Source organism: Thalassophryne amazonica, chromosome 10 (genome assembly GCF_902500255.1).
Source record: "Thalassophryne amazonica chromosome 10, fThaAma1.1, whole genome shotgun sequence".
In the NCBI taxonomy this organism is placed as follows: domain Eukaryota; kingdom Metazoa; phylum Chordata; class Actinopteri; order Batrachoidiformes; family Batrachoididae; genus Thalassophryne; species Thalassophryne amazonica.
Window position 1 is genome coordinate 41,867,089 of NC_047112.1, and position 27,671 is coordinate 41,894,759.

Below are 27,671 nucleotides of genomic sequence, written 5' to 3' on the forward strand. Positions count from 1 at the left end.
ATGTAATAACGTGATCGGACAGCTGGATGTGTCATAAATATGCATTTTCAGTCATGAAATGGCTGCCATTTTTTAAAATGGTGGCCATTTTGGAATGACATTGATACTATTAAGTTCTCCTGGTCAGAATACATACATTTTGATATTTGCATTACTCAGATGTTTTGATTCCTTGACATTCTGAGCTGAAAACACCCTTTTTCACCTTTAACGTGGTGGCCATCTTGAAAAATGTCAGCCATTGGGTGAGGGAGATTCCTGAATGCAGGCGCGACACGTTCAGTGCGCATCGAGCGCGGAGCAGAGAGAGGATTTTAAATGGAGTGAACATGTTAACAAAACGAAAACGTGAAGCTTTTACTTCTCTCTGAACTTTCTCTAAAGGTGTGATTCTGCCGTTACCGTCCTGTTCACACCATGTGCGCGTCGTATGCTGAATTTACGAGATCATGAGATGAAATAAACGGTCAAATATCTTTAAAAACATATTTAAAAAATGAGAATATATGAATGAACTGAGATACACACACACAAAAAAAATGTTCAGACGCACAGATCACAAAAAGCAGGTGAGAACTCTGAACTTTAACAGCTGTTATTTTCCAAAGGTATTTATTTGTTCAGTCTTGAGCTTAATGTAGTGTTTAAGCACAAAACGTGACTGATGAGGAGAAACAATTTCAGAAATGCAACAGAAACAACCACAAATCAGAAAAAGTTGGGACTGTATGTAAAATGAAGATAAAAATAAAAATGTTGCACCATTCCCAGTTTCACAGAAGCCAAACGTTCTTCCAGAGTTGTGTAATTATACTACAATAGTAGAATATAAAGAAGGGGAAAAAAAGAAAAAAAAAAATAGACAATATATTCGTCAATCGCAATTATTTGTCTGACAATTAATCGTCTCCAGAAATGTCTAATCGTGACAGCCCTACTTGAGATCAGAGCGCACGCAAAATGCTTGAGGATTTTCGAAATGCGATGTTTTCTGTATCGATTTTCTATTGCGATAATTGGGTTTTGCGCAAAACCAGAGGTAATAGCATTATAATATTATTTTAGTTGGTGGTGTGCCGCAGGATTTTGTAAATATAAAAAGGGTGCCGCGACTCAAAAAAGGTTGAGAAACACTGGTCTAAGGGGTATTTGTGCCAGATTTGGTGCGTGTATCACTATTTGAAGGATTCCTCTGTAAATATTCTCTTATCTGCTGCACTACTCCTCTTAACAGATTTTAACTTTGGGGGCTGTTTCACAAACTAAGATGCTTTGTAAGTAAGCACTTTCAGCTTTGACTCAGGATCGCTACAGCAGATGGGATCTGAATTTGCATGTTGATTTGGCACAGGTTTTACACCAAATACCCTTCCTGATGCAACATACTAAAACAGAGGATAGGCAGGGTCCTGAACGTGGAGCCTTCTGTTTTAAAAGAAAGAGTCACCACTTGGCCACTGTACAGCTATGTTGCTTTGCGTACCCTTGATCCTTACTAGGATCTACTCTTAATTTTAAAACAAAATATCTAGAAATGATCTTAATGATAGAAGCACTGGACCCTCACCCTGCCCTTCCCCAAAAGATTTTTATGACATCATAAAGCAAGCATGCTAATAAAAACATCAAAGGAAAATGTCTTTAGGTATGTCTCAAGAACAAAAATATCTAATGAACTTTTCTGTGACCTAAAGACTTTCTCCACAAAATGTCAGTGAAATCCAACAGACCACCCATCTATGCTAATTGGTGGAGGAAGTAAAATAGCCAACCATAAACTTTTCACTCTCAAGGGTGAGGATGAAGCTATGAACTTCCTGACAGACATTTCTCCTCTTTTAATCACACTCTTTGCTGCAAGTGCACACAGGTTTTTAAATTCTGCATATAAACCTGCACACGGGGTTTATAATATTGGATAGTTTATAATTTGGTTAAATTCAATTTTAATGTTTGCCAAACAGGAATTTTTGTATTTTGTCCTGTTGTAGTTTGTAAAATAACTTTCTCCACTCATTTTTAATGCTCACCTACATGTGCATTTTTTGGGCCATCTTTACTCATTTGGGTAGCAACAGCACATGGCCTTTCCCATCAGCACACCCGGCTGTACAATCAGTGTCTTGCTTGTCGAGAGTGTGAGTCTAACACTACACGCGAGGCATTATCTGGAATGTGATGAGGGCATTTCACCAAGCTGTCACCATGACAGTCTCTCATCAGCTAACAATAGCACTGAGATTAGACAAGAACTTGACACATGGACACAGTAAACTACTGGTAGTTGCCCTGTGGACTTCAACATGATCCAAATTGTGATTTCAGAGAACCTTTGCAAGGATAGCATTGTGAATGCATGACTAAGGTGGCTCTACAGTGGGACCTCTGGGGCTGCAGCTTGCAAGAATGTCAGTAGCTACACCATAACACCACCTTCACATTGACATTTGCAGTTAATGCTATTGTGCTTATTAACAGAAATAGAACATAACATTCATAATGATCTGTTAATTAGTGTATACCTCCAATGACAAATCAGTGGCTTTATAAGCTTAGAATGAGCACTTCATATTTACATGTGAGTGGGCACCCTCACGGATGCCACCATGTTGATACCATGCTGATGGGCGTCTTCACATTTTGCAGCACAACCGGAAGACAATAATAAAGAGGAGGAATCAGTGGTTACTCCCCTGTACACTGTTTAACTACAATCTGCAACCTCCCCACTAGATGACAGTAAAATCTTACACACTGTACCTTTAAAAATCCTCTTTTCAAACTACTATTCCTTGACGGATCTGGTTTTATGGTGAACACATTTTCCGTACTACAGTATCTGTGAGTGATAGCGTTCATGTACCAATGAAAGCTATATTCATATTTTCATCATTCCATTTGCTACCACATATTCGCATGATTAAAAATGTAGCGTTTTCTTGTCAAAAAAAAAAAAAAAAGAAAGTCAGCCGCAAACCAGAATCTGCTGAAAATGAGAAACAGTCTAACAATATTGATGGAGATCAGCCTCCATCCTGACTGTGTAGTATATGTGGTTAGCTTTCTGCCTTGTCCATTGTTGTTCTTGTAGGTTTCCCAAATAATTTGCATGTCCATCCTGTCAGAAGGGTGACTGTTATGATTATGAAAACAACTGATGTTGTAGTTGGGTCTGTTGTGTATTGGCAACATGTATGCAGCAGACATACATGACATGGGGAGAGTACATTAAAATTGTAATTATTACCTTTTTTGTTGCAATTCTACCATTACAATTACAGTTACAGTTGGAAAATTAGATTACAATTAAAGTATGATTACTATTAAATTATGATTACTAACAAAAACAAAGTACATTTCTTCTTAAATATGTTTTTTTTTTTTGTTTGACAGAAATACACCAATTTCTTGTCTTTCCCAAAGTCCTTGTATATTGTTGGTACTCATGGAAAGGAAATGTTCTGAAGGATTTTTTGTTGAAGTTAAGATAATTTTATTTTAGAGTAATCTTGACCTAATTCTCACAATTACAATTAAATTTTTTCACCAAACATTACAATTAATTTATGATTACAATGATCTATTTTGGTTAAAATTACAGATTACATGAAAAAAAATGTAATGATTACAATCGAGCATGATTACAGTTTGGGATTACCCCATGCCTGGTATGCAGTAGGCCCTGAGATGTAGAGCAGGTAGGTTTGCGGGATAGGTGCTCAACTGCCAATATGTAGGCCTGAGTTCCATTCTTGGTCACAGTACCTGACCTTTTTTAAATTATTATTTTTAATTAAATACATATGTATTATTAAAGATCCCAGTACTATGATGCAGATAGGATAGAAATAGGCTTTGTCTACATGCCTTAGCTGTGTGGTTGCTCAACAACAAATCAATATACGAGATGTAAGTTCAATTTCAATTTGTTTAATTTGCCAAATCACAACAAAGCTGCTTCAAGGTGCTTCACACAAGTAAGGTCAAACCTTACCAACCCCTAGAGGAAGAACACAGACAACAGTGGTAAGGAACAACTCCCTTTGATGATTTGAGGAAGAAACCTCAAGCAGACCAGACTCAGAGGGGTGACCCTCTGCTTGGGCCATGCTACCGACACACTTGACAATACAAATATACAGGAAATTTTGGGCGTCCATGTTGGTGTACAGGACGGGAGACTTACAGAAGAAAACACCCACTCCCACTTCTGGATGGAGCTGCACTTCAACTCACAATCCTGTCACATGAGTTCAAAGGGCACTGACCTTGAATAACTATGTCTACATAAAATCTGCTTCAAAGCATAAAAATAGGCCTTCGCCACGTCATACTTGAAACCAATATCCACGACCAACATATTTCAGACATAAGTTCATCTCACAATCCTGTCGTATGAGTTCAGAGGCACCAAGAATGACCTACTTTTTTCTGGGTCGAATTAGGTACAATTCAAATGTCTGTAATTGCTCAAATACTTGTCATTCTACTCTATTACCCTGTCTGTAGGAGACAGGCAGATCTCTTGTTGAGAGCTGCCAGCGTAAGATTGAGACTAATAATATGATTGTATCCAGTCCCTCCACACATATTTCAACCCACAATAGGAGCATTTGTGGAATTTTTTGATTAATCAACCTCCCAAAACTAAGGATTTTAGTCCATGGATAATTTTAGTTAGTACAGTTTAAAAAAAAACAAAAAATGAAACTGTCAACATGTAGCTTCCTCATCCCACAGAGAGAAAAGGAAAACTTCTGTGTGTGGGGACACACACACAAACACACACACTTGAAGTAATTTTACACTCTTCAAGAGGCCCCTTTTTTTCCTTTGCAGTAATCCCTCATGTATAGCAGCCCTGGTATTTCTCCTACCTTCTTGACGTCAGTTGCCATTTGTGAGCATTGCCCTGGCAACGGCCAGCCTCCCCAGGAGATGTCTGGTGGATAAGGCGGTCCTGATAAAGCCTTTTAAGGCTCTGCTGTTGTTACACCTTCTAATTGCCTTTGATACACTGACGGTACTACACAGAGGTTGTCGGGGCAAATCGCCACATGCAGACAGAATGGGAACGTGCAATTAGGAATAGACGAGCCACTATTTTATTGACAGTCTATTATATCCGCCTGATTCTATCACCAATGAATTGGGCTCATTTTTTAGTAGTCCTGTTAGGATTTTGTACTATGCTTCTATTATGTTTAGCGTAATTACTTTTGCAGTATGAACATGCATCAATGATTGATGCATGATCATCAGATTGATGATCAGTCTGATAAGAGACTAAATGCAGCACCACCCCAACCACTGACATGATGTTTCTGGGTGTATGAGAATGTAATTATGAGGTCTATGTGATTCAGATGACTCTTGTTTTCCAGCTGGCCTGTGCATATTTCTCTTTATTTTACATTTGCATTCATCACTGCAACACTAAATTTGCATTTTTGCAAAACGCCAGATCAGATACAGCACATTAAACACAACTTGGATGCTGCACACACAAAAGCCTTCCTGTTGTGAGTTTTGAGTGTTTATGGTTTACGCACTCATAAAGTGACACTGAGAGAGGCTGGGGTGGTGTTATATTACTCCAGCCCTGATATTCAAATTATTTCACTCAGCTGGTTGTCTGTTAACTGTACGCTGAGCTTCATGGTGAATTTGCATCAGTGCAAAAAAAAAAAAGACATTGTCAATGGCAGGACAGTGAAGATACTGTACACATACCTGTGTCCCCAGCTCAGGGAGGATATTTATAGCCTCGGCAATATGCGTGTGTCTTGTCCCACCCCACCACACAAGGGTATTGATGTGCTATTTTTACAGTGTCAATTTCCTTCCTCCTTCTTTTTTCCGTTGCCAAGCAATGGACCAAAATATTTGATTGGCCAAGGATCTTGAACACTAATTTTCAGCTGTCTAATGAATTCTGTTCCTTTTGCACACTTTAGGCCATCACATACCAGAGAGAGAGGGTTACTCTCAATGCTGCTGTACAATAAAGCTTTTTTTTTCTTAAAAGGTTGTTATGAATGCATTGGTAAAACAAGAGCAATCTGAGATTTCTGACAGCTACCAAAGGTTGGTGAGGACTCAAAATAAAAGATATGTGATTCACATCGTGATACGGACTTTACCTGGATCCAGATCCACAACACAATACAATAACTACATACTGATCCAGAATGGTCTGACCGTAGAGTTACATGTATGAAAGCTTTCATACATGTAACTCTACAAGTCCGACTGATCAAGATGTTGCAAACTGATATTTAATTCACAAGCTGAAACAAAATAGTGTCTTCCTGATCTCGGTCGTATCCATGAAATAGTTTTGAAGTAATCCTTAAAAGTCTACAAAGAGAAATTCTGATCCAGAGTTCGAATCTGGATCACCTCCAAAATTGAATGGAGTCTTTGAGGCCTGGACACCAATGTGTGATGAAAATTTGGTGAAAATCTGTTAAGTAGTTTTGATGTAATCCTCAAAATCCGACAAAATGAAGCGTACAAATTGAAATCTTGATCCAGAATCCGGATCACCTCCAAAATTCAGTGTAGTCTTTCATGGCCTAATATCTATCTGTGGTGCAAATTTGGGGAGAATCTATTAAATAGGGTTTTTTTTTTACCTTATCCTGCAAGCCTATATAAAGTGAAATCTTGGTCCAGAATCTGGCTCTGGATCACCTCCAAAATTTAATGGAGTCTTTCATGGCCTAATATCTATCTTTGGTGAAAATTTCATCAAAATCTATGCAGTAGTTTTGATGCAAATTGCTAAAAGAGAGAAAAATAAATAAACGCAGATGACTGTGTTAAGTTCTTGGCGAACACTGCTCACTACACACCAGGAGCAACTAGGGGATTAAGGACCTTGCCCAAGGGCCCTCAGTGATTTTCCGGACTGGCTGGATTTTGAACCGAAGATACTCTGGTCTGAAGCCCAGCACAACCACTACACCATCACCCCCTGTTAAGAATACAATAATAATAATTATTACTATTATTTGTAGTAGTATGTGCAAAATGTCTTGAAAATTGCTTCAAAAGTGTATATTTACTGTCTAAAGGGATTGGGGGCTGTTCCCACGCCTCGCCTCACAGCCTACACCTCTCTCACAGATGGTCACAGTCTGTGAGTTGGAAGAAAACACACACATGGACTGCCTTGCTTATAGTGCAGCAGATAAGAGAATATTTAGAGCGGAATCCGGCAAATGGTGATAAAAGCATCAAATTCGGCAGAAATAGTCCTCAGACAATCCTCTTTTGAAAAAACCGACTGGCCACTTGAATTTTCAGTTGGCGTTCAGGTAGAGGTCAATTGAAGAATCATACAGGAGTCAAAATTAAAAGATGCTCCAATCATATTGAAACGTATGTCACATTATTTGCCTGATCATAAAGATTCCAAAAAGGTATGGATTGGACAGTCTGTAACTGAATTCTATGGAGTTATGGGATAAAAACAGCAAGAATGGTGACAAAGGTCAGTGTCGGTTTGTACAAGGGTCAAAAGTTAAACCTGCTCCAATTGTGCGGTGTGGGCCGCCAGAAGAGGTAGTGGTACTGCTGGCCCACCACCAGTGGGCGCCCTGCCTGAAGTGCGGGCTTCAGGCACGAGAGGGCGCTGCCGCCACGGACACAGCCGGGGGTGACAGCTGTCACTCATTATCTCTGACAGCTGTCACCCATCTACTCTACATCATCTCACTCCATAAAGACCAGACGTCATCTCCACCTCGTTGCCGAGATATCGTACTTCATTGGAGGTAATATACTCAGCCGTTTGTGTTTTACACATCAATCTGTATATTGTGAGTCTTTGCAGGAGTACCTGTTATCCTCTGTCTGCGGGAGCTGATTGAGTGCTGGACTGCACTCTTTTCCCCTGAGGAATCACTGCGGTACTCTGCTACATATTGAGTGAGAGGTGGAGGTGGCATTCCCACCGTTGTTACGGGGTGTACACACACCCACACTTGACTGCCTTTGTTCTCGCCAGCAGTACCAGATCTGACAGTCGGGGACGGTGATCACCTGGGAATTCGGGACTTGGCAGCTCCAGTATTCACCAGGTTCGGTGGCGGCGGAAATTGTGTGGTTCCGGCTCTTCTCAGGACAGACGTCTTCTATCCTCGAGCCTGCCCACACGTCACCTTTGTGGATTGACTGTAATCATATTCTGAGATTGTCTGTATGTTCGTTATGCTCCTTCACAACATTAAATTGTTAATTTTTGGCTCATCTATTGACCGTTCATTTGCGCCCCCTGGTGTGGGTCCGTGTCACTACACTTTCACAACAGGATATCTCGGCCAGCGTCATGGACTCCGAGGGGCGTCACCCGGCTGTTGAACGACCAATGGGAGAGCAAGGAGCGCAGGCGTCTGCAGGAGGCGTGATTGGTGAGCTGCAGCACATTCTCACCGCCTTTACGGCTCGGTTGGATCAAATGACCGAGCAAAACATCCTCCTGAACCGCAGGGTGGAGGCTCTCTCCGCGCAGGTGGCGGCGAGCGCTCAGGGCGCTGCTGCAGCTCCTCCTCCTGCCGACCCTGTGCAGGATATGAACGTTCCAGTGGTGGTTCAACAACCCCTCCCACCATCCCCTGAAGCATACATAAGCCCTCCTGAGCCGTACGGAGGTTGTGTGGAGACGTGCGTGGACTTTCTCATGCAGTGTTCGCTCGTCTTCGCACAACGTCCCGTCATGTACTCGTCAGATGCTAGTAAAATAGCTTATGTGATTGCTCTGCTTCGGGGTAAGGCACGCGCCTGGGCTACGGCGCTCTGAGAACACAACTCACGGTTGTTATCAGCATACACTGGGTTTGTGGGGGAGTTCAGAACAGTGTTAGATCACCCTAACAGAGGAGAGACCGCTTCAACAATGCTGCTGTCAATGCGACAGGGGCGCCGGTGTGCAGCCGAATATGCAGTCGACTTCCGCATCGCGGCTGCGAGGTCCGGCTGGAATAACGTTGCGCTCCGCGCCGCCTTCATAAACGGACTGTCATTGGTCCTGAAGGAGCATCTGGTAGCTAAGGAGGAACCGCAGGATTTAGATGGGCTTATCGATCTCGTTATACGGTTAGACAATCGGTTGGAGGAACGCCGTCGGGAGCGAGGCGAAGGACGTGGCCGGATACGCGCCGTCCCTCTCCCTTCCGGGTTCGAAAAGGGGCCGCCCTCCCCACGCTCCACAGCCGCAGCGCTCCGTGGGGCAACAGCTCCCCCTGCTGGCGTTGTTAGGGAAACGCACAGGGCCAAAATGAGGAGGCTGGTCCGCGGGGAGTGTTTTCTCTGCAGCTCAAAGGAGCACACACAGAAAAACTGCCCCAAACGGCCACAACAACAACCGCCCTCAGAGACTGGGCTAAGGGGGGGTCAAAACATTCACGTGGGACACACACAGATTGCCACACGACTCCCAGTTACAATCCTGAGCGGGGATTTAACCCTTCAAGCCCCAGCACTGGTGGACACGGGGTCAGAAGGGAATTTGCTAGACAGCAGATGGGCAAGGGAGGTAGGGCTCCCTCTGGTGGCGCTTCCTTCGCCATTGCAGGTGTGGGCACTAGATGGCACCCTCTTCCCTTTAATCACACACAAGACACAACCAGTAACTCTGGTGGTGTCTGGAAACCATCGGGAGGAGGGCTTCCCTTGGATGTTGAAGCACAATCCCCGGATTGATTGGCGTTCTGGGGTGGTGGTCAGTGGAGCGAAACCTGCCATGGGTGTGTTTAGGATCCTCGGTTCCTCCCGGTTTACAGGCTAAGGAGGAGGTCAAAGTCCCGCCCAATCTGACGGCAGTGCCGGTTGAGTACCACGATCTTGCTGACGTCTTCAGCAAGGATCTGGCACTCACCCTTCCCCCGCACCGTCCGTATGATTGTGCCATTGATTTGGTTCCAGGCGCTGAGTTCCCGTCCAGCAGGCTGTACAACCTCTCACGACCTGAGCGCGAATCAATGGAGACCTACATCCGGGACTCATTAGCTGCCGGGCTGATCCGGAACTCCACCTCCCCGATGGGGGCAGGTTTCTTTTTTGTGGGCAAGAAAGATGGCGGACTCCGTCCATGCATTGATTACAGGGGGCTGAATGATATTACGGTTCGCAACCGATACCCGTTGCCATTGTTGGATTCCGTGTTCACCCCCCTGCATGGAGCCAAAATCTTTACTAAGCTGGATCTTAGAAATGCGTATCACCTGGTTCGGATCCGGAAGGGAGACGAATGGAACCCCGTTAACACCCCGTTAGGTCACTTTGAGTACCTGGTCATGCCGTTCGGCCTCACCAACGCCCCCGCGACGTTCCAAGCCTTGGTTAACGACGTCTTGCGGGACTTCCTGCACCGATTCGTCTTCGTATATCTGGACGATATTCTCATCTTTTCTCCGGATCCTGAGACCCATGTCCAGCATGTACGTCAGGTCCTGCAGCGGTTGTTAGAGAACCGACTGTTTGTGAAGGGCGAGAAGTGCGAGTTTCACCGCACGTCTTTGTCCTTCCTGGGGTTTTTTTTTTAATGACTTAACTTTTATTACTTTCCAATACCAACAATGAACAAACAACGCACCACAAACATCACATTCGGCCTTGACAAGTAACTTCCAGTGATCCACAAAAACACCCAACACCCCAACAAAATTTAGATAAAAATAATGCATAGCTAAAATGGTCTATGAATATAATATACCAATATGCACATCTGTATAAATACAGTGGTAAACAGCAAAAAAAAAAAAAAAAAAAGGGGGGGGGAAGGGGGTACCAAACAAATCCAAACATACAGTTTCAACTATGCCAAGCCAATCTGAGCATACAATGTTAGCTGTGTAAACCTATTCAAATGCCTAGAGTATTTGAGCTGGAAAATGTTGTTAAATGAATATAGGCCAGATAGGGGCCCCATTTGCGATCATAATCATCTGGTCTGTTCAGTAGTCTGAAAGATAACCTCTCTAGAGAAGCTAGATGGCAGAGAGAAGTCTGCCAGTATGAGAGGGATGGGGCTAAAGGAGACTTCCACTCCTTTACTAATAATTTTCTCCCTAGCATAATCGCTGTTTGGGCCCACTGTGAGGGAAATGAAGGCAAAGCACTTATAATTGAGGGGTCCCCTAGAACATAAAGTCTATTATTAAAGGGAATGTCCTTGCCCAGGATCTTCTCCACTGCCCTATGAACTGCTGTCCAAAAGATCTGAACTTGTGGGCACTCCCACATCATATGTAGCAGTGTACCGTTATCCCCCTTGCACTTCCAACATTTATGATTATCTGCTAAGCCCACTTTGTATAACCTAAGAGGGGTCCAGTACATCCTATGTAATATTTTGAATTGGACTAAACGAGTCCTCAGCTCTCTTGATATTTTCTTCCCATTTCTAAGTATCCCCTCCGATTCAGCTTGTAAGAAAGTACAATTTAAGTCCTTCTCCCATGCCTGCTTAGTGGATGTCAAAGAGGTATCCGATTCCATTAGCAACATCTTGTAAAAATTGGAAGCTGCATGACCTTGCCTAATTATTTTCCTGAGGTCTTCTAAGAGGCTACAAATTGAGAAGGCTGACCCAGCAGACCCAAAAGTTTTTACTAATAGGTGTCGCATCTGCAAATATTTCCAGAAATCCTGTCTAGGCAAATTGAATTCCCCCGCCAGGGTTTCAAATGGCTTCAATATGCCATTGTCATATAAATCTCCCAACACTGACACACCTTTCAAAAACCAAGACTTCCAAAAAAAGGGAATTTTGTTAATACAAAGTTTTGGATTGTACCACAGACCTGAGGTTTGATTGAGGTGTACATTAAATTTAAAAATCTGAGATATACTTTTCCACACTCTTTGAAGGTGTGACATGACAGGGTGCAGCCTGTTTTGAGGGGCAAGACTAGTAGACAAGCAATAAAATGGAGTGAATGGAGCAGAGACCTCCTTTTCAAGAACAAGCCAAGGAGGTGCTTTCTCTGGAGGCATAAACCAATGAGATAAATGCCTGAGAGAGAAAGCATAATAATAATACAGTAAGTTCGGGATTCCCAGTCCTCCACTATCCACCGGTCTCTGTAGTTTTTTCAAGTTAAGCCTGGGCTTTTTATAATTCCATATAAATTCTTTACACAACCTGTCAAACTTTTTAAAATATGATGATTGAATGTATACCGGTAAAGCCTGTAACAGATAGTTAAATTTGGGAGTACAAACCATTTTAATAATGTTCACTTTACCCCACATTGAAAGATACAATTGGTTCCAGCGTTCTATGTCCACCTTCATACTGTCAAGTAGCGGATCAAAATTAATTTTTATAAGGTTAGATAATTGTGGGGGAAATGTAATACCTAGATATTTTAAACCTTTTTCGGGCCAAGAAAACGTACCAGGGGAAAAAAATGTTTTGGGGCAGTAAACAGTGAGTGGAAGGGCCTCTGACTTTGTCCAGTTGACCTTATACCCTGAGATATCTGAAAATGTATTGATTAGAGAAAACAGCGCAGGAAGGGAATTTTGAGGATCAGATACAAATAAAAGGATATCGTCTGCATATAGCATTAGCTTATGACAGCTTTGGCCAATAGAAATACCCGGAATTTTAGCTTCTCCTCGTATAGCTACCGCCAGCGGTTCCAGGGCTATTGCAAAAAGAAGGGGAGACAGGGGGTCCCCCTGTCTTGTGCCCCTTCCTAATTTAAACGATGGACCAAGTATGCCATTTGTGAGGACCGATGCTGTTGGACATATATATATAAGCCGTATCCAATTAATAACTTGCTACTAAAACCAAAATATTTGAGCGTTAAAAACAAGTACTGCCATTCGACTCTATCGAATGCTTTTTCAGCATCCAATGAAATGGCTGCAATAGGGTCCTGACGATCTTGAACTGCCCACATAATGTCCAGCAGCCTTCTAACATTATCAACTAAGCATCGGGAGTGTATAAAACCCACCTGATCAGGATGGATCAGGTGAGTCATGACATGATCTAATTGATTGGCCAAGATTTTAGATAGTATTTTGCTGTCGTAAGAGGTCAAACTAATAGGTCGATAATTGCGGCAATCTGAGGGGTCTTTGTCCTTCTTTAAAATGAGAGTTATAATAGCTTCAGATAGCGATGGTGGGAGCATTTGTTTTTGGAATGATTCATTATAAACCTCTAGAAGCATTGGAGCCAATTCTTCCGGGAAAGATTTATAAAATTCGGCCGTAAACCCATCTCGGCCCAGCGCTTTACTGGAAGGGAGATGTTTAATTACTGCAATTATTTCTGCTACCGTAATTGGTGCTTCTAGAACCTCAGTTTGGTCCTGGGTTACTTGGGGAAGGTTTAAGCTCTGCAAAAACCTGCTAATATCTTCCTCTGAAGCCTGTGATTCCGAACTATAGAGCTGAGTATAAAAGTCTGTAAAAGTAGCATTAATTTTTTGAGGTTCTGTATGGAGTAGCCCATTTGTGTCCTTAATAGCAGAGATAGCACTCATGGCCTCTCTTTGCTTGATATATCTCGCCAGTAACCTTCCTGCCTTGTCCCCCTCCTCAAAATATTTCTGTCTTGCCCGAAAAAGACTAAATTCAGCCTTCTGTGACATTATTGTATTATATTCATATTTTAGTTTAGTTAGTTTGACCAGGTTGATAGACGAGGAGTCATTTTTAAAAATCTGCTCAGTAATCTCGATTTTTTTCTCCAAATTGGCAAGCTGTTTCATATTTTCTTTCTTTCTGAAAGAAGCCTGTTGAATAATATTGCCCCTCAAAAGGCCTTCAATGCCTCCCAAGCCACTCCTGCTGAAGGGGCAGAAGGAATATTTGTCTCCTTGTACAAATTAATTTGTGATTTAAGAAAATTTATAAAAGCGTCCTCCATTAACAGACTAGAATTTAATCTCCACCTGGGGGTTCTAGTAATAGCATTAAACGCGATCAAGGAGAGATAAACTGGACTATGATCTGATAATATTATATTACCAATACTGCTATTAACAACAGCTGGCATTAAAGATTGGGATATTAAAAAGAAATCTATTCGCGAAAAGGAAACATGAGGGGAGGAATAAAAGGTATAGTCCCTGCCCATTGGATTTTGTAACCGCCACACATCTACTAGGGCGCAGGCATCAGACATTGCTTTGAGTGATTGATTTCCTCTTGTTGTGCGAGTAAGACATTTGCTTCGGTCTAATGTTCCATCCATCACCTCGTTATAATCCCCTGCCAACAAAACAGGATAGTCCCCCAGATCTGAAATCTTTTTTTTCCAGCTGGCCAAAAAAAGACGGGTCATCAGTGTTGGGAGCATAAATATTAGCTAAGATAATATTTGTGCCTTGAATTTCACACAGCATAATTAACATCCTGCCCGCCTCATCTACACTCTGTTTCAGGCATTTAAATAGTAAATTCCTATTAATTAACGTTGCTACACCTCTACTTTTGCTGGTTCCGCTACTTGAGCCAACAAAACCCACCCATCCAAAACGGAGCCTCTGAGATTCTTGTCGAGATAAATGTGTCTCCTGGATAAAGACAATATCGCACTTTTTAGATTTAATAAAAGATAAAAATTTTCCTTTTCTTTATGACATTATTGAGACCCCTAACATTCCAGCTCATTAAACTTAAATTATTAGGTGTCATTGATCAGATGGACAAGCAATAAGTGGTGCTGTGAATAAAACTGTATTGGTAGCATATAAAAAATAAAGACAAAAATAAAACAAGACTTAAAAAAGAAAAACCCACCACAACAAAAAACAACCCCCCCTCTCCCTCCAGAACTTCCCTTATCAAAGTCTGCGAACATACACTTAACTTACGCTGCCCAAGGCATCCCAGCCCCTCCCCCCACATATGTGTGAGTTGGTAACAGGTTATTATCTAACAAAATAATATTATACATCCCAACCTATAGTAACTTTGGCTACAACAAAGAGCATTATATTCATCAGAATAACAATTGACAAACAACCCTCCCAAAAAAAAAACATTTTCTCTCACCTCTAGAAGCCCTCATCCCGTCAAAATAACAAGCCTTAATGGCAGAAGTGCCCATCAAAAGTCAGAGTCTACACAGTAGTGTGTCTTCACAGAATCCGTGTGTCACCGCGAGCTGGGAATACCTCAGTCAAGTGAATGGATAAACGACATGGCCTTCTTATGGTCTTCGAAACGCCTGGGTCCCTGCGCTGTCTTCACAACGAGCATAGCTGGGTAGATCAATGCAAAACGAATGTTCTTGTCGTGCAGGAGCTTCTTGCAGTCCTTGAACTTCGCCCGTTTTTCGTTCAGCATCTTGGAATAATCCGGGAAGACCATAATGCGTTGTCCTCCCCAAGTTACCCTCCCCTTCTTTCGTGCAGCTTCAACGATGCGTTCCCGATCCTGAAGTCTCAGAAATCTGGCTATTATCGCTCTGGAGCGAGTGGGCTGCTCACCATTCTGGCTTCTGGGCATAGCTCCAAGTCTGTATGCTCTTTCCACTTCCAAACCCTTGACAAAGCTGATATCAAATAGCGACGGAATAATCCCCTCCAGGAAAGAGACCGCGTCGTTGTTCTCACAGGACTCTGGGAAGCCAACGAAACGTAAATTACATCTGCGTTCGCGATTTTCGACCTCATCCAGCTTCTCCCTGAGTACCTCGACCTCCCTGCTGGTAGCCGGGGGATTAGTCTCCAGCCTCTCCTGTGCGTCCTCCAGAAATCCCAGGCGACTCTCCACGTTGCTAATACGGTTACCAATGTCAGTGAGCTTACTCTCTGTAGCACTTGTTGTAACACGAATCTCCTCAAGTTTCTTATCATGACTGTCCGACTTCTCCAGTATGAGTGCAGCGAGTTTAGCGAGCTCCCGTGCTACCTCACCAGGGACGCCGGCAGACTCCAGCGCGTATACCTCCTCCACCACAGAGCTTGGTGGAGAAAGGAGAGGCCTTTGATTAGCCTTAGCATTAGCTTGACTCGCGCCGGCAAACTCGGAGCTTTTACCGCTCCCGATTCCCGCAGTCATAGTCGGTTTAGTTGCACTTCTCGTATTGTTTGGCATGTTAGCAACAAAATGAGAGTATTACTGCGTAGTTATGATCGCTCCTTGTTGAGCTAAAATATAAAATAAGGTGCGGAGGGGACGCCAGTCGTTTTCAAGCAGCCATATTTGCCAAGCGCGTCATGTGACCTCGTCCTTCCTGCGGTTTATCATCTCCTCTAACTCCGTCGCCCCTGATCCGGCCAAGGTTGTGGCAGTGAGAGATTGGCCCCAACCAACAAGCCGTAGGAAGCTGCAACAGTTCCTCGGCTTCGCTAATTTCTATAGGAGGTTCATTAAGGGCTACAGACAGGTAGTTAGCCCCCTGACAGCCCTGACCTCTCCAAAAGTCCCCTTCACCTGGTCGGATCGGTGCGAAGCCGCGTTCAAGGAGTTGAAACGACGGTTCTCTACTGCGCTAGTTTTGGTGCAGCCCGACCCTAGCCGCCAGTTCGTGGTTGAAGTGGACGCCCCTGACTCAGGGATAGGAGCCGTGCTATCCCAAAGCAGAGAGACTGATAAGGTTCTTCACCCGTGTGCCTACTTTTCACGCAGGTTGACCCTGGCTGAACGGAACTATGACGTCGGCAATCGAGAACTCCTTGCGGTGAAAGAGGCTCTTGAGGAGTGGAGACACCTGTTGGAGGGAGCGTCTGTGCCGTTCACGGTTTTCACTGACCATCGGAACCTGGAGTATATCAGGACCGCCAAGCGGCTGAACCCCAGGCAAGCCCGCTGGTCACTGTTCTTCGGGCGTTTTGACTTCCGGATCACCTATCGCCCCGGGACCAAGAACCAGAGGTCGGATGCCTTGTCCCGGGTACACGAAGAGGAGGTCAAAACTGCACTGTCGGATCCACCGGAGCCCATCCTGCCTGAGTCCACTATCGTGGCCACCCTCACCTGGGACGTGGAGAAGATCGGAGCCCGGACCCAGGAACAGGTCCGAAGAACCGGTTGTACGTCCCACCAGAGGCCAGAGCTGCAGTCTTGGACTTCTGTCACGGTTCCAAGCTCTCCTGTCATCCAGGGGTGCGAAGGACCGTGGCAGTTGTCCGGCAGCGCTTCTGGTGGGCGTCTATGGAGGCCGACGTCCGGGAGTACATCCAGGCCTGCACCACCTGTGCCAGGGGCAAGGCAGACCATAAAAGGTCCCAAGGACTTCTCCAGCTGTTACCTGTGCCTCATCGCCCCTGGTCCCACATCGACCTGGATTTCGTCACGGGCCTCCCGCCGTCCCAGGGCAACACCACCATCTTCACGATAGTGGACCGATTCTCCAAGGCGGCCCACTTCGTGGCCCTCCCGAAGCTCCCAACAGCCCAGGAGACAGCAGACCTCCTGGTCCACCACGTCGTCCGTCTGCATGGGATACCCACCGACATCGTCTCAGATCGTGGTCCCCAGTTCTCCTCACACGTCTGGAGGAGCTTCTGCCGGGAACTGGGGGCTACTGTGAGCCTCTCGTCCGGGTATCATCCGCAGACCAATGGACAGGCAGAACGGGCCAATCAGGAATTGGAGCAAGCTCTACGCTGTGTGACGTCCGCACACCCGATGGCCTGGAGTAAACATCTGGCCTGGATCGAGTATGCGCATAACAGCCAGGTGTCCTCTGCCACCGGCCTCTCCCCATTTGAGGTGTGTTTGGGGTATCAGCCCCTGTTGTTTCCCGTGGTGGAGGGAGAGGTCGGTGTGCCCTCGGTCCAGGCCCACCTGCGGAAGTGCCGTCGGGTGTGGCGCTCCGCCCGTTCTGCCTTGTTGAAGGCCCGGACGAGGGCGAAGACCCATGCAGACCGCCGGCGATCCCCGGCCCCTGCTTACCAGCCCGGGCAGGAGGTGTGGCTTTCCACGAAGGACATCCCCCTCCAGGTGGACTCCCCGAAACTTCAGGACAGATATATCGGACCATTCAAGATCCTCAAAGTCCTCAGTCCTGCCGCAGTGAAGCTCCAACTCCCGGCTTCACTGCGGATCCATCCGGTTTTTCACGTGTCACGAATCAAACCTCACCACACCTCACCCTTCTGTGTTCCCGGACCGGCGCCGCCTCCTGCTCGGATCATCGACGGGGAGCCGGCTTGGACGGTGCGCCGGCTCCTGGACGTCCGTCGGATGGGCCGGGGGTTCCAGTACTTGGTGGACTGGGAGGGGTATGGACCCGAAGAACGCTCCTGGGTGAAGAGGAGCTTCATCCTGGATCCGGCCCTCCTGGCCGACTTCTACCACCGTCACCCGAACAAGCCTGGTCGGGCGCCAGGAGGCGCCCGTTGAGGGGGGGGTCCTGTTGTGTGTGGGCCGCCAGAAGAGGAGGTACTACTGGCCCACCACCAGTGGGCGCCCTGCCTGAAGTGCGGGCTTCAGGCACGAGAGAGCACTGCCGCCACGGACACAGCCGGGGGTGACAGCTGTCACTCATTATCTCTTGACAGCTGTCACCCATCTACTCAACATCATCTCACTCCATAAAGACCAGACGTCATCTCCACCTCGTTGCAGAGATATCGTACTTCATTGGAGGTAATATACTCAGCCGTTTGTGTTTTACACATCAATCTGTATATTGTGAGTCTTTGCAGGAGTACCTGTTATCCTCTGTCTGCGGGAGCTGATTGAGTGCTGGACTGCACTCTTTTCCCCTGAGGAATCACTGCGGTACTCTGCTACATATTGAGTGAGAGGTGGAGGTGGCATTCCCACCGTTGTTGTTACGGGGTGTACACACACCCACACTTGACTGCCTTTGTTCTCGCCAGCAGTACCAGATCCGACAGTCGGGGACGGTGATCACCTGGGAATTCGGGACTTGGCGGCTCCAGTATTCACCAGGTTCGGTGGCGGCGGAAATCGTGTGGTTCCGGCTCTTCTCAGGACAGACGTCTTCTATCCTCGAGCCTGCCCACACGTCACCTTTGTGGATTGACTGTAATCATATTCTGAGATTGTCTGTATGTTTGTTGTGCTCCTTCACAACATTAAATTGTTAATTTTTGGCTCATCTATTGACCGTTCATTTGCTCCCCCTGTTGTGGGTCCGTGTCACTACACTTTCACAACACCAATTTTGGTAAAAAGTGATGCAAATTACTAGTTGAGTTAACGCGGTTTTAAAAAGGAATAGTTTGGACCATGTATCATCCTTACTTATCACGTTACGGGGTAACGTATGTCACATATCATAGAATCCAATAGATGTAGACCTTGTTTGACCTTTACTTTGGAGACCAAGCATTCAGCACTGTCAAAACTATTCCATTTATTAATCCTATTAGCTCAACCAATAATTTGCATCACTTTTTACCAAAATTGGAGCAACTTTAACTTTTGACCCCTGTACAAAATGAAACTGAGCTTTGTCACCATTCTTGCTGTTTTTATCCCATAACTCCATAGAATTCAGTCACATATAGTCCAAATTATACCTTTTTCGGATCTTTATGATCAGGCAAATGATGTGGAATATTTTTCAATATGATTGGAGCATCTTTTAATTTTGACCTCTGTGTAATTCTTCAATTGATCCCTACCTGAACACCGATTGAAAAGTCAAGGCCAATCAGTTTTTTCAAAAGACAAGTGTCTAAGGAGTATTTCTGCCAAATTTGATGCTTTTATCACCATTTGCATGATTGTTTCAGTTATCTGCTGCACTAATACTTACATGTAAAACGCTATATAGTAAGAAGTTTCCATCATGTGCAGTTCGAGAGAAACACACATGGTACATATTCGAAGAAAAGGAGATCAAAATATAGATTTTTTTTTTAAGTTTTCACCTCGAGGGAGCTGCCTACTATTTTTGCATCGGCACTGTGCTCTGAAACAGCAACCACATGACTGATAATTACTGTGACAAAATAGAAGTGTGTTGAGTATTTAATGTGAAGCAGTGTGATGATGTACTTTCAAAACATTTGTGCTCTCTGCTGAATGCTAAGCTGCACGTGCCTGCTCATCCCAATGACAACGCACATATGAGATGAGGGGGAAATGTGCACTCATTTAGAGAATGGGGTTCCAATTATCTTAAATCAGTCAATCAGAAAACGCTTCTGCCACCCCAGGAACATCACTGAAATAATTAGATTTTTGACCAGATTTTACTCTAAATGTGCCTGAAAATTAATAGGGCAAGAGAGGAGCATGGGTCACTCGTCCGATATTACTGTTCACTTGCCAGTGTTGAGTGGTTAAGCATCACTGTCGAGCCCTGCAGTAACAATGCAAAACCACATTCTACAAATATTAAAGGTATCGTTGTAGAAGAAGTACGAGGTCTCTTAGAAAAGTATCTGTCCTTATTATTTTTTTCAAAAACCATATGGATTTGAATCACGTGTGATTGCGTCAGACAAGCTTGAACCCTCGTGCGCATGCGTGGGTTTTTCCACGCCTGTTGGTTTGCATCATTCGCCTGTGAGCAGGCTTTGAGTGAGGAGTGGTCCACCCCCTCGGCAGATTTTCATTGTCAGGAAATGGCGGAATGATTTGGGCTTTTTTTCCATCAGAATTTTTTCAGAAACTGTTAGAGACTGGCAGCTGGAAACCATTAGAAAAATGTATCTGGCTTTCGGTGAAAATGTTACGGGCTTGGAAGAGAATAAGGAGTGTTACTGTCGCTTTAAGGACGGCCCCCAGCGGCTGTCCGAAGCCGCCATCGACAGGCTGAACGACCATTTCATTTCTAAACAGATGGCTGTCTGGATCCGTGACCATCGTGTGCACTTTCTCTGGTTATCACAAGAGTTGGACATCAACAATTTTCCGGCAGATTTCACTTTTAACAAGAGATTTTGTCATGGAAAGCCGAACGGAGGCTTCGCACGTCACGATGGATTCACTACTGGAGCGAGACAAAACCACCTCCGTTTTGGTCTCACAGGACAGCTTTGAGATGGCATTCAGACAGCTGTCGGTGGTTTTTCCATCGAGTGATTATTCGAGAAATTGTGGATGTGCCTGGACATGCCAGAACATGTCCCGTGAGGCTTCATCACGGCGTTGCTGTGCGCCATGCGGCACCGCCGCGACGCGTGAAGCCTCTGATCCTCTTTCCATGATAAAAACTACTGTAACAGTGGAATGTGCAGTTCATTTCCAAACTGGACGCTGTGTTTTATCCGGGACGTTGTCTGACTAGCACAGGAATTGTGAAAAGACGTGGACATCAGCACTTTTTCGGCACATTGAGACAGACGTGCGGAGGAATTCTGGGCATCGCGGCGGTGCCGCATGGTGCACAGCAACGCCGTGATGAAGCCTCACGGGACATGTTCTGGCATGTCCAGGCACATCCACAATTTCTCGAATAATCACTCGATGGAAAAACCACCGACAGCTGTCTGAACGCCATCTCAAAGCCGTCCTATGAGACCAAAATGGAGGTGGTTTTGTCTCGCTCCATCAGCAAATCTGTCGTGACGCGCGAAGCCTCCGCTCGGCTTTCCATGACAAAATCTCTTGTTAAAAGTGAAATCTGCCGGAAAATGGCTGATGTCCAGCTCTTGTGATAACCAGAGAAAGTGCACACGACGGTCCCGTCTCCACAGAGCCATCTGTTTAAAAATGATCCGGTGGTTTGTGGTTCAATGGCGGCACGGAGCGCGGCGCGCCGAGCGTCCTTAAAGCTGTAGTAACAGTACTTATGCTCTGTGAAGCCTGTAAAATTTTCACCGAAAGCCAGATAAATTTTTCGAATGGTTTCCAGCTGCCAGTCTCTAACAGTTTCTGAAAAAATTCTGATGGAAAAAAAGCCCAAATCATTCCGCCATTTCCTGACAATGAAAATCTGCCGAGGGGGCTGGACCACTCCTCACTCAAAGCCTGCTCACAGGCGAATGACACAACCGACAGGCGTGGAAAAACTCACGCATGCGCACGAGGGTTCAAGCTTGTCTGATGCAATCACACGTGATTGAAATCCATATGGTGTTTGAAAAAAAATAATAAGGTCGGATACTTTTCTAATAGACCTCGTAGTTATGGGTACTGGAGTGGCTTGCCTGCAGTCCTGACCTGTCCCCAAAAGAAAATGTGAGAAAATTTTGAGACCAAAAAAAAAAAACCCAACAACCTTATGTGGCATGTGTTGTAGGCCTTAATTGCAGTAATTGATGTATTTTAACTATTGGAATTCAGCTGACCACAAAAAAACATGCAATATTTTGGGACTATACTGTCTGCAGTGAAATATAAATCAAAGCAAATGTCAGAATCAATTTCAATTCAATTTATTAACTTTATATAGCGCCAAATCACAACAGAGTCGCCTCAAGGCGTTTCACACAAAACAATCCAAAAAAAAAAAAAAATCAAATTAATTAAAAGATTTTTAAAAAGCACAATAAAAGATTAGTAAGTAAAAAGCATAGTAACATAATATGCCAATATGCTAGCCATATGAAAGGAAATCTATGCAGGGTTTTTTATTTGCTTTTTCCATACTGTCCCAACCTTTACTGATTTGAAGTTGTAGATTACATTTGATCCAACTTGTGTAAACATGAAAAAAATGACTGAGAAACAGCAGACATGCATGAACTGCAGATCCAGGATTATGTCATCCTCATGTTTCTAACACGTGTCATTTTGCATTATCATCATGACTTTGTTCAGAATTTGTGTATCAACTTTTCAGAAGTTTTTGTGAAGAAGTAAGTCTGTTCAAACTAAATTTCCAATACGCACTATCAGATCAGAGACAACATATGGGAAATTGCTGTTATCATTGTCTCATCATAATATGAGATGAACTGGACTGACCCACCCAATCCACTGATCACAACAAGGTGTGAATTCATTTTGACTTAATCTGACCCTATGCCACTCTGAAAGGAAACCAAGGTGGGGGGAACTTTCATCTTCCCTTCATTGATTTTGGCTCGTGCAGAGATGTGGAAAGGTCTATCCCACTGTTCTCTTTCATTTGGGTCCATTAAAAATTCATCCTGTCCTAATGGAGAGAGAATTTTCAATAAGCCCAATGCAGGCCAAACCCTGGTGAGCCATGATAAAAGTTTTGGCACACCATTCTCTTTGCACAATCTAAGCCTCACACCTTTGTGTGCATTGTCATCATTTTGGTTTTTAGACTGTCTGATTAATTTCTATTTATTCTTGTCATTCTTTACAATGGTTGTGGATTTTTTTTTTTTTGTCTTTTTCTCTCTCAGTGTAAACTCAGGGTTTTGGCCTGTGACAGTTTCCTCTCATACCAGAGCTACTTTTGTCTTCAGTTTAAACTTGAAATTAGAACTGTTTGAGCTCCTATGCAAAACAAATTTTAACAAAGTTGTGCTCAAACGTTTACGCAGAATTTTTAATTTTTTGGCCATTTTTCAAAGATATGAATGATAGATAACACAAAAACCTTTTTTTTCCACTCATGGTTAGTGGTTGTGTGAAGCCATTTATTGTCAGACAACTGTGTTTACTCTTTTTAAATCAGAATGACAACAGAAACTACCAAATGACCAAAACGTGACATACCCTGGTGATTTGGGCCTGATAACATGCACACAAGTTGACACAAGTGGGTTTGAATAGCTGCAAAAGGTAACCATCCTGACCTATGTTTGCTTGTAATCAGTGTGTGTGTATAAAAGGTCAGTAAGTTTCTGACTCCTGACAGACCCTTGCATCTTTCATCCCATGCTGCACTGACGTTTCTGGTATCTGAGTCGTAGGGAAAGCAAAAGAATTGTCAAAGAAAAAGGTAATTGAACTATAACTGTACAAAACAGGAAAGGGATGTATCAAGATACCCAAGGGACTGAGAATGCCAGTCAGTATTGTTCAAACTCTTATTAAGAAGTAGAAAATGAGGGATTCTGTTGGAACCAAACCACAGTCAGGAAGACCAACAAAAATCTCAGCAACTACTGCCAGGAAAATTGTTTGGGATGCAAAGAAAAAGCCACAAATAACTTCAGATGAAATACAGGACTCTCTGGAAAAAAAGTGATGGGGCTGTTTCAAGATGCACAATAAGGGGCACTTGAAGAAAAATGGGCCGCATGGTCAGGTTGCCAAACAGCACAGAAAACAAAGTCATTTGGAGTGATGAGACCAAAATTGAACTTTTTGGCCACAACCATAAACATTACATTTGGAGAAGAGTCAACAAGGCCTACGATGAAAGATACACCATGCCTACTGTGAAACACAGAGATGGTTCACTGATGTTTTGGGGATGTGTGAGCTACAAAGGCACAGGAAACTTGGTCAAAATTGATGGCAGGACGAATGCAGCATGTTATCAGAAAATGCTGGAGGAAAATTTGCACTCATCACACCGGAAGCTGTGCATGAGACGTAGTTCCAACATGACAATGATACAAAACAGAAGCCCAGGTTGACCCATCATTGGCCACAGCAGAATAAAGTGAAGGTTCTGGAGTGGCCATATCAGTCTCCTGACCTCAGTGTCATTGAGCCACTCTGGGGAGATCTCAAATGCGCAGTTCATGCAAGACAGCCCAGGAATTTACAGGAACTAGGGACAATTTTTCCCAGAAGAATGGACAGCTTTACCATCAGAGAAAATAAAGAGCCTGGTCCACAACTACCACAAAAGACTTCAAGCTGTCATTGATGTTAAAGGGGGCAATGCACTGTATTAAGAACTGGGGTATGTAAACTTTTGATCAGGGTCATTTGGGTAGTTTCTGTTGTCATTATGATTTAAAAAGAGTAAACAGCTGTTTGACAATAAATGGCTTCACACAACCACTGACCATGAGTGGAAAAAAAGTTTGTGTTATTAATTTTCTCTGAAAAATGGCCAAAAAATAAAATAAAATAAAATAAAATAAAATAAATAAATAAATAAAAAATCTGCCAGAGTATGTAAACCTTTGAGCACAACTACACTTGGTCAATTTTTTTTTTAGGCCTGAGAGTATTTTAATGAAAATGTCATATCGACACTTTTATAGATTTTTATAGTGGCCTGTTTACATCTGGCTAATTTGATTTAATAAATGTATAAAAAGTCAATATGCCATGATGAATTAATCCGTAATAATTGCAAATCTATCTTTTAAAATCAAAAGTGCTAATACACAGACAGCATTAAGTAACTGGCTCTTTTGGTTTTCTGTTGTGTCTATGTATGACAGTTACTATAAATAAGACTTGTGAAAAAAACTATTATATTATTGTGTCACATTGACATATGGGTATATGTTGCACTTTTACCAATGTTTTTCTTCCATCTTTTTGAGTTCTTAAGATAGCATGTAGCATGGCCCAAGCAGAGGGTCACCCCTTTGATTCTGGTCTGCTTGAGGTTTCTTCCTCAGAGGGAGTTTTTCCTTACCACTGTTGCTCTGAGGGTTTGTAAGGTTAGACCTTACCTGAGTGAAGCGCTTTGAGGCAACTCTGTTGTGATTTGGCGCTATATAAATGATAATAAATTTAAAAAAAAAATTGAAATATGTCCAGCAACGCTCCAACATTTGTGTATTCATTTTGTTTTATTTCTTTGTCAGAACTCTGTTTGAATGTTAGTTCTAACTTAGAAATATACTTTCAATTATATTTTGGCCAAATGCAAGAGAAGCCAAGAAATTCATGCTTGTTTGTTTGTTTATTTATTTGTTTTAGTAGGATTGCAAGACATGCCATATTAATACAACTGGTTTTCATAAAACTTTGTGAAAAGGTACAATTTTAGTTTGAGGGTCATTCTCATAATGGCGCAGTGACAGGATTTTAAAGTGAAAAATGTGGCATTTTACTAAAGAGCTCATTTTTACAAAATTCAATGAAAATGGAACCTTAAAACTTGAGGTGGGCCTACAAATAGGGACACACCTATGAAAAGTTAAGTAACTCCAAAAAATGTAAATAATTAAAAAAAATAAGATAGGGCCCTTAGCAGTGGTATGCACTAATTCTATGATCACAAATATACTATCATAATCATAAATTAACTGAACTGGTTAATTTTGTACTTTTCCTCTGTTGTATGGCTTATTTACAACTTCACAAAACACACACACACACAAACACAAAACTTTTGGTCTAGATTTGAGTAGTTCCCATTTTCCACCAGCAAATACTGCAATTTATCAACTCGCCTATTTTAAAAAACTGGTAAAATATGGTTTGACATTTATCAGACCGAGGCTGTTTTATTATGAATCATATTGATACTACAGTTTTTACAGGTTTGTTTCCTGGATCCTTTTTGTTATGGGGGACCGACGGACGCTACCATTTTCCTCTTAGGGTTCAAAACTATTTTCAACTGATTTCCTCCGCTGGAGGGAGAGTAATTATCGAGCTGACTGAAAGCCTGTCAAAAACCACAAACCGCAATTGTAAAACACTGAGATTCTGTAAATTGTTCTGTTAGTTATTCCATCACAAAACACGTCCGCTGCGGCTAAACGCCCCTCAGCGTAGGCTGTTGCCATGTTCCCACTTACATGGGTGTGGTGATTAGCTTGGTGAAAATTTTAGGCAAATCCGACCCACTTCTGAGCCAGTGAACTGAGCTAATTGTCCTTCGATTAATACGGTTACTTTTACGATTTGTGTCACATCTGGAACCATGATTGTCTTTTAAAAACGCACTGGTTTGAAACGGATTGGAAGCACGAACAAAGCCAGAAATCTTCTTTCGGGTAAGGACGTGCAGCAGTCTGTCTTGGTATTTTGTTGCGTTTTGGGCTATTTCCTGCTTTGTTCGCAGCATTTGATTCGTTTAATTTCGCGTAAACATGTAGATTTAAAGGCGGGCCCGAGTTGAATATATTATTTCTTTTGGCAGTAGTATTGTTCTTCACCGAACTGTTCTGAGGCTGGGGTTTTTTCTCCCCTTTCCTTGCTACTACTAAAAATTAACCACTTTGAAAAGGCGGCCTTCACAGTCTGACTGAGCGCAATTTTTTTATTTGCAACATTAATTCATTTCTATTTCATCCACCAGTTTTGCTTGTGATTGAAGGATACACGTTTCCCTTCTGATGTTCATGATTTGTCTTCTCTGCTTTAGAGGTGCAACTGGTAGCTTAATTTTTTGGGGGGGTTGGGGGGCGGGGGGGAGACACATCGTACGTGTCTCGTACGTCTGGAGATGAATGAAATCTTACATTTATTTTTAATTTTGTACAAGTTATTGTGTACAAGCCTGGTCGCCTTATTTAGAAAGGTAAAAACAATTTAGAAAAAGTTCAGATGTGTGCAACTAAACTGGTACCTACCTGACTTACAGTATATGTCATATGAGGATAAGTCTAGGGGGGTTAGGGTTACAAATGGGAAAATAAAAAAAGCCGCAACACAACAAAACTGAAGTTATTGTACTTGGCCCCACAAATCTTAGAAACGTGGTGTCTAACCAGATCCTTACTATGGATGGCATTACCCTGACCTCTAGTAATACTGTGAGAAATCTTGGAGTCATTTTTGATCAGGATATGTCATTCAAAGCGCATATTAAACAAATATGTAGGACTGCTTTTTTGCATTTACGCAATATCTCTAAAATCAGAAAGGTCTTGTCTCAGAGTGATGCTGAAAAACTAATTCATGCATTTATTTCCTCTAGGCTGGACTATTGTAATTCATTATTATCAGGTTGGCCTAAAAGTTCCCTAAAAAGCCTTCAG

General features: G+C 43.3%; 1 protein-coding gene across 2 annotated transcripts in view; it reads left to right on the forward strand.

Annotated features, from left to right (window-relative positions):
• The window catches only part of LOC117518691 (guanine nucleotide-binding protein subunit beta-4), an 84,854-nt gene that overhangs the window by 8,263 nt on the left and 48,920 nt on the right, over positions 1-27,671 (forward strand). The window contains exon 1 of one of the 2 annotated variants that reach the window (XM_034179913.1): positions 26,485-26,684. The exons of the other annotated variant lie outside the window; for it this stretch is intronic. The gene's annotated coding sequence lies outside the window, so the exon portion shown is untranslated. Of the gene's footprint in view, positions 1-26,484; positions 26,685-27,671 lie in introns of those variants that run through there. 2 annotated transcript variants of the gene reach the window in all.